We start from the raw sequence: 10,623 nt of genomic DNA, 5'->3' as shown, positions 1-10,623 counted from the left end.
CATGTATTAAGAATCAATGAATAGGAATGTAATAGAGTTAGATAGTGGATTTTACTTGAAGTAGAGCCATACGTCTTGACTCTCCCATCTCGTAGATATCTTAGGTACACAGGGCAGCTTCATCTCCAATATGACAACCCGGAATTTCCATTCGGTCAAACCCTAAAATTCAATCACTCCATATTATAAGTTAAGTTCACTTGTACTTGTTTTTAGGAAATTAAAGTTCTTTTGATTATTTTAATAATTAATCTTTAAACGAACGGGTGAACGGATGTGCCGACTCAGGTCTTGAAATTTCTCAACCGCGAATACCACGTAGCTTAGAAGTTCACGGCCAAACTTTTATGTTTGGGCCGTAAACTACCCTAAAAACCATAAACTCATGCCTTAAGCATGACTTTACTCCCCAAAGTTGATCACTTTTCATTTTACCCAAAAGAGTAAACTCCAAAAACTCTCTCAAGTATCATCCAAGTTTTTGCTCAATATCTTCAATCTAGTAAGTGTTTCTAGCCATTTCAAGTTAGTATAACACTTAATCTAGTGATTTTATATCTTTTCATCCATCCATTTATGTGTTTTGACTAGATTTCCAAAACACCAAGAACACCAAGAACACACACTAGTGTTCTTGGACTTTAAGTTCATTTCAAGCTTCCACAAAGTAAGTACTTCTATCCTAGAGTCATTTAAAGCTTGCTATACATATTTATACAAAGGAAAAGTCCCAAGAACACCAAGAAAAAGGTGTTCACTGTTTTGGGAGGCTCCCAAAACCGTAAACACCAAGTATTTATGCCATAGGGTGCTTTAGGGTGTCTAGATGCTTCACAATGCCTTAGGGACTTGTCTAGATCCATCTTTGATGTGTATATCACATAAAAGAACAAGAAAACAGTCATTTTTATGTGTTTACAGTTTGGGGATCTCCCAAAACCGTAAACACCCCAAAAGGTGTTTAAATTTCCCATATTTACTCCTATTGCCTAGAATCTAACCTAGGCTTTTACCTTGAAGTGTTTAGGACTTGAAAACAAAAAAATATATAAGTCCATGAGAGTTTATGGTAGTAAACTCTTGGAGAAATGGTCCTTAGACCGTAAATCCATTTAGGAGTGTTTTGATGCCACACAACACTTCCTAAGGCTTAAACATGAAGTAGGAATGCTTGGAATAGCTTAGAAGAATTCAAAATAACAAATGGTCAAAAGTTTAGGAACTTATGGCCGTAAACTCAAGATTTTACGACCGTAAACTCAAGAGTTTATGACCGTAAACTCAAGGGGTGTTGGACTTTAGGGAGTCAACTCATCTTAGGGGTTCCTTTGAACCCTAAAACCCAATAGCCTTGCCCTACAACACTTAGATGCACTCTTTAGCACTTATAACACTTGTACAAAGTTTTTATCATGTCCTAGAGTGTCTTGACTTGTTTATTAGTTGTTTAAAGACAAATTGTTTATATACATATGTCTTTATATGTTATTAGGATCTTTGTGCGTGTCTAAGTCTCCACTTAACACCAAGCACTTATCCGACACTTCCTTCCGATCCACTCGCAACAGGTGAGTTCATACCCCTTGAATTAACCTTTTAAATGTTTTTAAATGTTTTATGGGGGGATACAAGTAGAAATTATGCTAGTTATTATATCAATCACATGTGATAAATAAGCAGCATTCAAATGATTTACTACTCATTAGCCGTTTTACCAAACGGATTTCTTCAAATGATTTTCATAAACGTTTTATATGTTTAAAACTCCTTATTTTACACTGTATGTTTCATTTCAAACTCATTTACAATTGTGTTTCCTCCAAATGTTTCTTTATACTTAAACTGTTTTATCAAACCCATGCTTTCAACCCGTTTTATAGATTGACATCAAGTCAATCTTTTCTTAGATAATAATTATGTTCAAAAGGTATTTTAAAACTTATTTTATACTTTTATATTATCAATTGCATGCCTATGTATGTATAGTTATATAAGAAATGTTTAAAAGGCTTAGGAAGGCCTGCCCACCCTATTTCCTTTTCACGCTTGAGATGTGGTATGGTGGGACATCGGGTATCCATCCGAAGGTTGTTTAAATATTAGTTATATATCATCTATACATATATAGTCATAAAGGTTTTACCAGTTCATTCAATACCCTTAGGTAGCAAGGGTATACTTCCATGTTCATACGTGCCAGTTACATTACTAGTAAGCTACCATATGAGTAGTTTAAGATGATACTAGAACTATTACTAGAACATGATATCATACAATGAGTCAGTTCATTCACGAGTCAATACTTGCTAGATAGAGAGATAACACACGCCACAGCTAGTACACACAGTACATTACTATACTATTACATAGATATGTTTACATGATTACATTTACATGAGTACATTTACATGATTACATTTACATGAGTACATTTACATAGATACATCTACATGAGTACATTTACAGGAGTACACTTACATGAGTACGTTTACATAGATAACATATGATGAATTACTAAGTACATTTTATATGTATAGATTTTGTTATATCATCCTCATTCTTATCTTCACTTTGTGATACAATCACATAATCGGCGAGATAAATAGGATTTAATATCCTAGTACCAAAGGATACTTTGCGGGATTAACCATTCCTAAAATCTTTGTTAGCTATAGAGGTAAAAGCACATCCACGGATGTCAACGGTTGATACCATTACAGGTATACTTTAAGGGACTAACTATTCCTATACCCAGCTGTTAGCAACAGAGGTAAATGTACATCTACAGATGTCTTCAGTTAACACTGTTAGTTACCCTAGTACCAAAGGGTAATACTTAAGTGATTTATATTATTACCTTTATCTTGTGACAGATTCACATAATCGATGAGGTGAATTATATTTGAGTATCCTAGTACCAAAGGATATAAATAATAACAATAGTAGCACAGTCGGGTCTTGGTAGAAGGCTACATTTAGAATAGTTGGGGCTTGGTAGAAGACTACATTCAGAAAAGTTAAGTCTTGGTAGAAGACTACATTCAGAACAGTTAAGTCTTGGTAGAAGACTACATTTAGAATAGTTAAGTCTTGGTAGAAGACTCCTTTTTATTATAATAGGAATCATAGGGATTTCTAGGGTTTTTCAAATGTTTACAGTTGTTTTACAAACATTTTCATACTTACACGAACTTTCTTTCAAAACATTTTCAAGTCTTTCATTATATGTCATACAAATACTTACATACAAATTAAGTCACATTAATACTTATAATCTCACCAACTTTAATGTTGATACTCTCTTTCAAAATAACTTGTATCCTCAGGTCAACAGTAGACAGGTACCGATGCAAGGTTTAGAGAAGATAGAGCTCGTTCAAGACTCATCTTTCATTTTGATTATACTTTCGTGTCTATTATAATTTGACAGAACACTTGTATTAAAATTATATTATTAATGTAATGGATGATGTTGTTGCTTGTTTACTACTTTTCATTGTTGTGATATTGTACATGATGTCCTCCGCCCCAGAACGTTTCCGCCGTTCATGGTTTTGGGGTGTGACAGATTGGTATCAGAGCATTGTTTATAGTGAATTAAGTATATCAACCCATAAAAGATATACTAACTATAAATACATAGCGATTAAAAATACTATAAACAAGAGTTTATACTTTAAATAATAAAATATTTAAGTAAGTATACGTGCCTGCATCCATACTAAAATCAGTGTCACTAGGATAGTACAAAAGAATTACGATTGTTGGGCAACACAGGTGGACTTAGAGACATATAGTCAAAACTGGGAAGATATAGCCTGATCAACTATATTATCCAAGAGTTGACTAGCATGTGCCTAAGTGTAGTTGTGTGGTTGCAACAAGTCTAAAATCTTACCAACAATACCACAATGAGAACAGTAGAACATAACATTAAACTTAAAGTACTATAAGAGTATTTGGTGTTACTATAAGTACTTTATACTTGAGAACTAAAACGGGATCTTCATAACTAAGTTGATAGTTGCTAAGTGGATACACTAAGGCTATATGTAATTGGGATGTTATAGACTTAGAATCTGTGAAAATTTTACTTTACCCCTATTCTATGTGAATTTGGAGTTAAGGTCACTTATTCGAAGGCCTATCCTGTTTCGATTACATATAACTAGTATACACTTCACAAATAGCGATGTAACTAATGAAGATTTTCTAAATAATTATCTAGATAGTTCGTCTAATAATTATTTTCTTACCCCAATCCTCGCGTAGATAACATGGCTGGACTCCATCCCCACGGCAACCTGTATCTTCCGAACAAAGTCATTGTTGGTTGGTTTGGAGAAGAACCAGAGAATGACCATCCTATCCCTTTGAATGATCACCATGATGAAGACCCTTCAGACGAAGCTAACTCCAAACCCGAGGTTGAGAACCTACCCCAAGCAGCTCCCGTACCAATTCATAACCCTTGTCCGGCTTTTCATGGCCCGACGCCTGAGTGGGTGGAATGTTTGGAAACATGGAGCCAAGGACAAGATCAGCCCATGCCATTTAATGGCAACTGAAGCTTTTATGACCTGAGAAATGGGGGCTCAACAGTCAGAATTTTGCCAATCTTGGTCCGCAGAGTGGCTCGAAATGAGATTCAAGGCAGGACAACCCTACATCAGATCACCGAAGTTGTCGCCGAGGCGAGAATGCATACCCTCTGCACCATTCGTCTAGAAGATGCTCGCAAGAGGTCTGAGAGAAATCATGAAGTCCTGCTGCAAGCACTAGCTGGATCACGAGCCGAAGTCATAGAACTCCTAGTACGCCAGAGGGTGTACGAAAGGCACCTACTTGATGTGGAATGTCAACTGGCTGAACTGAGAGTTCACCAGAGGGATGACCGTCGCCAGTAGTAGATGCTTTACCTTATTTTCCTGGTTAAAAGGAATCGTTTTTTTCTATCTATTCCCGAAGTGGCATTTTCTATGAAATTATCTTGTACTATAAGTACTTTCGGTTAGGTCTTTATGGTCTCAAGGACTATCTTCTCTGGATATGATGTAAGACCTTTTACAAGGTCATTTTCCCGAACTTTTACGTCATGAATATCAAAGATATTGACAGTCGGCTAACTTTTGTGTCATTCTTTATTTAAGTACTCTTATCATACTTTCATTGAGGTCTATCTGAAACATGCTTTAGTCAAGTCATTGGACTATAGTAGTTTAACTCCGGAGACATTTCCAAGTCTCTTTCAGTGGTTGGATCATGTTATTCACCAACCAACGATACCTTGGCTTGAATGACAAACGCCTTTAGACCATTTTACGAACTTACTTCCACTCAGTACTATGACCGCATCATAGGGATGTAGGTCAAACCTTCGCTAACATACTCCCAATCTGTATTAGGACTGCATCTTAGGGATGTATGTCAAACTCACAAGAACATACTTCTACTCTTTACTCGAACAATCGAAGTACATCTAGAGTTAACCAGAATCGCTCACAAAATCCCTATCTTTCGTGTTACAGAATCATGTCGTCATCCGGAAACAATCAGCCGAGCAACGAAACCCCTATCCTCTATATCGACGCCGCTACATTAGAAGCTGCAGTAGCAGCTGATGTGACAACTTTCCTTACACACATCAACTCATGCAAAACAAGTAAGACTGACAAAGGAGTCGAGAGTTCTGATGGTAGTACCAAATCGGGAAACCAATGGAAATAGTCATACACTTGTGAAGCCGTAAGACCGAAAGGAAGAGATGATATCGTCAATCCCTAAAGGAGCGCAAGAGATCCCAAAGACTTGCCATTCCACAACAACAAGTGGCAACTCCTACAGAGCGCTTTAGGAAGCAATTTCCAAGGTGGAGTAATGAGGAAGGCACTCGTGTCCACATAACACTAGCTAAACACCTCACTCCCACCACCAATGCTAGTGCTAGCCAGTCATGGCATCAATGCAGTGAGATAGGGCACTTCAAGAAGGATTGTCCTATAACAAACAACTCCGGCGCAGACGGCAGAATTCTTAGGATCACAGCTGCAGGAGAACCTACTTCGGACCCACGTTAATGTAATTAAGGCGTTTCGTTCTAACAGACTTATAAACCATCCAAAACTAGTGCAACTAGAGTCTTACCTTTTTACGAGATCCTATCGGTATAGGGATGCTCGTGCTGCGTATACTTGTCTTTTGTAGTATACCTTATTCGCAACAATAGTCTTGTAGTAAGTCTAAAGTACTATAACTCTATTGATGATTGCACGATTGTGTTTGTCTATAACGCCTTATGTTCAAATCTAATGTCTTAAATTTTCCTTATGATCCGACATTATCATACATATAGGTTCAATTAGATCCGCACCATACCATCTTCATAAGTACATCTCTTTCTCAGTAAACGTATTTTTAGCGAATCCGTCATTTCAGAACACCGAAGTACTCATGCATGGAGTATCTCATGTTTCTTTTCCTTCGAAAGAAATCCCCGAAGTACCACTCGTGCAGAACGTCAAGTTTAATCCAAGGATTCATACGATTGATCTTTCACTGAGGAATGTATACATAAGGGTAATATATAATCAACGTTCTATAGGTTTAGAATTGATGATTCCACGTTAACTTGTTTTTCCTCGATGGGATATGAGCTTAAAGAAGAATCAGTTATTCGGCTACCTTTTCAATCTTAATTATATACGACTCGTATACACGATATAGTGATCGTTGAACTAAGTATGAATTCTAATATGAACTTCAGGACGGAGAACTACCCAAGACTACGAGTAATCGCATCCTCATGTGAACAAACTTAGAAACCAGTATGACTCTTGTAAACAGATCCCCCTATAGTCTAAACACCTATGGAGATACAAGAACAGTCCGGACAACTCAGCGAACTACACAAAAATAGAATTGGAAGACTAGGCTTCTCACCCTGGAGAGCTCCAGCCTTATTCTTCCAGAGGTCGACAGATTGCATCATATGTACCTCGGCTATCGAGGACTCCGTCCAGATTTTCTATTAGAAATCGTTGTCTCTGCCTCGCATAGATGAATTGGTTGAGCAAACGCAAGGAAAGAATGACTTTCAGAAATGGACCTAAGATCCGAATATCACCAGTTTGAGTGTTAGGGAAGGATGTCCGGAAGACTACCTTCTGAACTTGATGCAGACACTTCAAGTCTGTAGTGATACCCCTCGGATAGGACCAATACGCCCATAGTATTCAAGAGCTAAATGGGTAGGGTACGTCTTTCTTACTTAGATCAGTTCGTCATTTCTCTGTGTAATGACTTACTTATCTACCCTCGTAGTAGTAAGAAGGAACCCATGGAAACATTTCCCTCAGAGAAACTCTTCGTGAAGTTCCCTAAACACGATTTTTGGAATTGAAGAGTCAAATTCCGAAGACACACTATTAGTGATGTGGGAATCCTTGAGTACTCTGTCAATTTATCCAAAATCGTTGGGAATTTATCGACACCGAAGACACCGACGGAAATTTGCCAAATTCTAGGTCTTACGGACCTACTGTCATAGATCATCCAGAACTCCTCGCAAATTATAAAAACCCTTACGACTTTGACCCAGCAGGGAGTGGCCCTTGACTGGGAAGTTAAGCAAGAGAAAGAACCTTTGGAATTCCAAGTGAGAGACCAAATTCTTTAGGAAGTCTCACTCTGGGAATGGCTTAATACACTTCGTAAAGCGTGGAAAGCTAAATCCAAGATAGTCAGGACCTCCGGGATTCTTACCAGAATTGGTCATGTATCTCACAGACTAGACCTACTCCGCGAACTCAGTAACATACATTTTACCCTTCGCGTCTAAATCTCGAAACCGTACCTTTCTATTTGGACTCTCGTACGTCCACTCGACGAGATTAACAAGATCCTCGCCTTCGTATTAGAACTGTAGTGACCCTCGACCAAGAGGTCAAGCGGACGAAGCAACGCCAGCGCCCGTTAGTGAAGGTTCGTTGGGATACCAACTGAGGACCCGAATTCACTTATGATCGCGAGAATTAATCGGTTAGAAAGTTTCCCACCTCTTGACTCGATCATCCATACCTACTTACATACCTAAATTCTAATTTCGGGACGAAGTTCCCGTTAACAGGGGGATGATGTGACAACCCCGAATTTCCAGTCGGTCAAACCCTAAAAGTAAATCCCTCCATATTATAAGTCAAGTTCACTTTTACTTGTTTTTAGGAAATTAAAGTTCGATTGATTATTTTCATAATTACTCTTTAAAACAACGGGTGAATGGATGTGCCGACTCGGGTCTTGAAGAATCTAAACCGCGAATACCACGTAGCTTAGAAGTTCACGGCCAAACTTTTATGTTTGGGCCGTAAACTACCCTAAAAACCGTAAACTCATGCCTTAAGCATGAGTTTACTCCACAAAGTTGATCACTTTTCATTTTACCCAAAAGATTAAACTCCAAAAACTCTCTCAAGTATCATCCAAGTGCTCAATATCTTCAATCTAGTAAGTGTTTCTAGCCCTTTCAAGTTAGTATAACACTTAATCTAGTGATTGTACATCTTTTCATCCATCCATTTATGTGTTTTGACTAGATTTCGAAAACATCAAGAACACACACTAGTGTCATTTAAAGCTTGCTATACATATTTATACCAAGGAAAAGTCCCAAGAACACCAAGAAAAAGGTGTTCACGGTTTTGGGAGGCTCCCAAAACCGTAAACACCAAGTATAGTGCCATAGGGTGCTTTAGGGTGTCTAGATGCTTCACAATGCCTTAGGGACTTGTCTAGATCCATCCTTGATGTGTATATCACATAAAAGAACAAGAAAACAATCATTTTTATGTGTTTACGATTTGGGGATCTCCCAAAACTGTAAACACCCCAAAAGGTGTTTAAATGTCCCATATTTACTCCTATTGCCTAGAATCTAACCTAGGCTTTTACCTTGAAGTGTTTAGGACTTGAAAACACCAAAATATATAAGTCCATGAGAGTTTATGGTAGTTAACTCATGGAAAAATGGTCGTTAGACCGTAAACTCAATTTAGGAGTGTTTTGATGCAACACAACACTTCCTAAGGCTTAAACATGAAGTAGGAATGCTTGTAATAGCTTAGAAGTCATCAAAACAACAAATGGTCAAAAGTATAGGAGCTTACGGCCGTAAACTCAAGAGTTTACAACCGTAAACTCAAGGGTTGTTGGTCTTTAGGGAGTAAACTCATCTTAGGGATTCCCCTGAACCCTAAAACCCAATAGCCATGCCCTACAACACTTATATGCACTCCTTAGCACTTATAACACTTATACAAAGTGTTTATCATGTCCTAGAGTGTCTTGACTTGTTTAGTAGTTGTTAAACGACTAATTGTTTATATACATATGTCTTTATATGTTATTAGGATCTTTGTGCGTGTCTAAGTCTCCACTTGACACCAAGCACTTATCTGACACTTCCTTCTGATCCACTCGCAACAGGTGAGTTCATACCCCTTGAATTAACCTTTTAAATGTTTTTAAATGTTTTATGGGGGGATACAAGTAGAAATCATGCTAGTTATTATATCAATCACATGTGATTAATAAGCAACATTCAAATGATTTACTACTCATTAGCCGTTTTACCAAACGGATTTCTACAAATGATTTTCATAAACGTTTTATATGTTTAAAACTCCTTATTTTACACTGTATGTTTCATTTCAAACACATTTACTATTGTGTTTCCTCCAAATGTTTCTTTATACTTAAACTGTTTTGTCGAACCCATGCTTTCAACCCGTTTTATAGATTGACATCAAGTCGATCATTTCTTAGATAATAATTATGTTCAAAAGGTTTTATAAAACTTATTTTATACTTTTATATTATCAATTGCATGCCTATGTTTGTATAGTTATATAAGAAATGTTTAAAAGGCTTAGGAAGGTCTGCCCGCCCTATTTCCTTTTCGCGCTTGAGATGTGGTCTGGTGGGACATCGGGTATCCGTCCGAAGGTTGTTTAAATATTAGTTATATATCAGGTGTACATATATAGTCATAAAGGTTTTCCCAGTTCATTCAATACCCTTGGGTAGCAAGGGTATACTTCCATGTTCATACGTGCCAGTTACATTACTAGTAAGCTACCATATGGGTAGTTTAGGATGATACTAGAACTATTACTAGAACACGATATCATACAATGAGTCAGTTCATTCATGAGTCAATACTTGCTAGATAGAGAGAGAATACATGCCACAGCTAGTACACATAGTACATTACTATACTATTACATAGATATGTTTACATGATTACATTTACATGAGTACATTTACATAGATACATCTACATGAGTACATTTACATGAGTACACTTACATGAGTATGTTTACATAGATAACATATGATGAATTACTAAGTACATTTTATATGTATAGATCTGTTATATAATCCTCATTCTTATCTTCACTTTGTGATACAATCACATAATCGGCGAGATAGATTGGATTTAATATTCTAGTACCAAAGGATACTTTGCGGGATTAACCATTCCTAAAATCTTTGTTAGCTACAGAGGTAAAAGCACATCCACGAATGTCAACGGTTGATACCATTACATGTATACTTTAAGGGACTAAC

The sequence above is a fragment of the Lactuca sativa genome, chromosome 4 (assembly GCF_002870075.4).
Source record: "Lactuca sativa cultivar Salinas chromosome 4, Lsat_Salinas_v11, whole genome shotgun sequence".
Taxonomy (NCBI): Eukaryota; Viridiplantae; Streptophyta; class Magnoliopsida; order Asterales; family Asteraceae; genus Lactuca; species Lactuca sativa.
Note: the sequence above shows the minus strand (reverse complement) of the source record.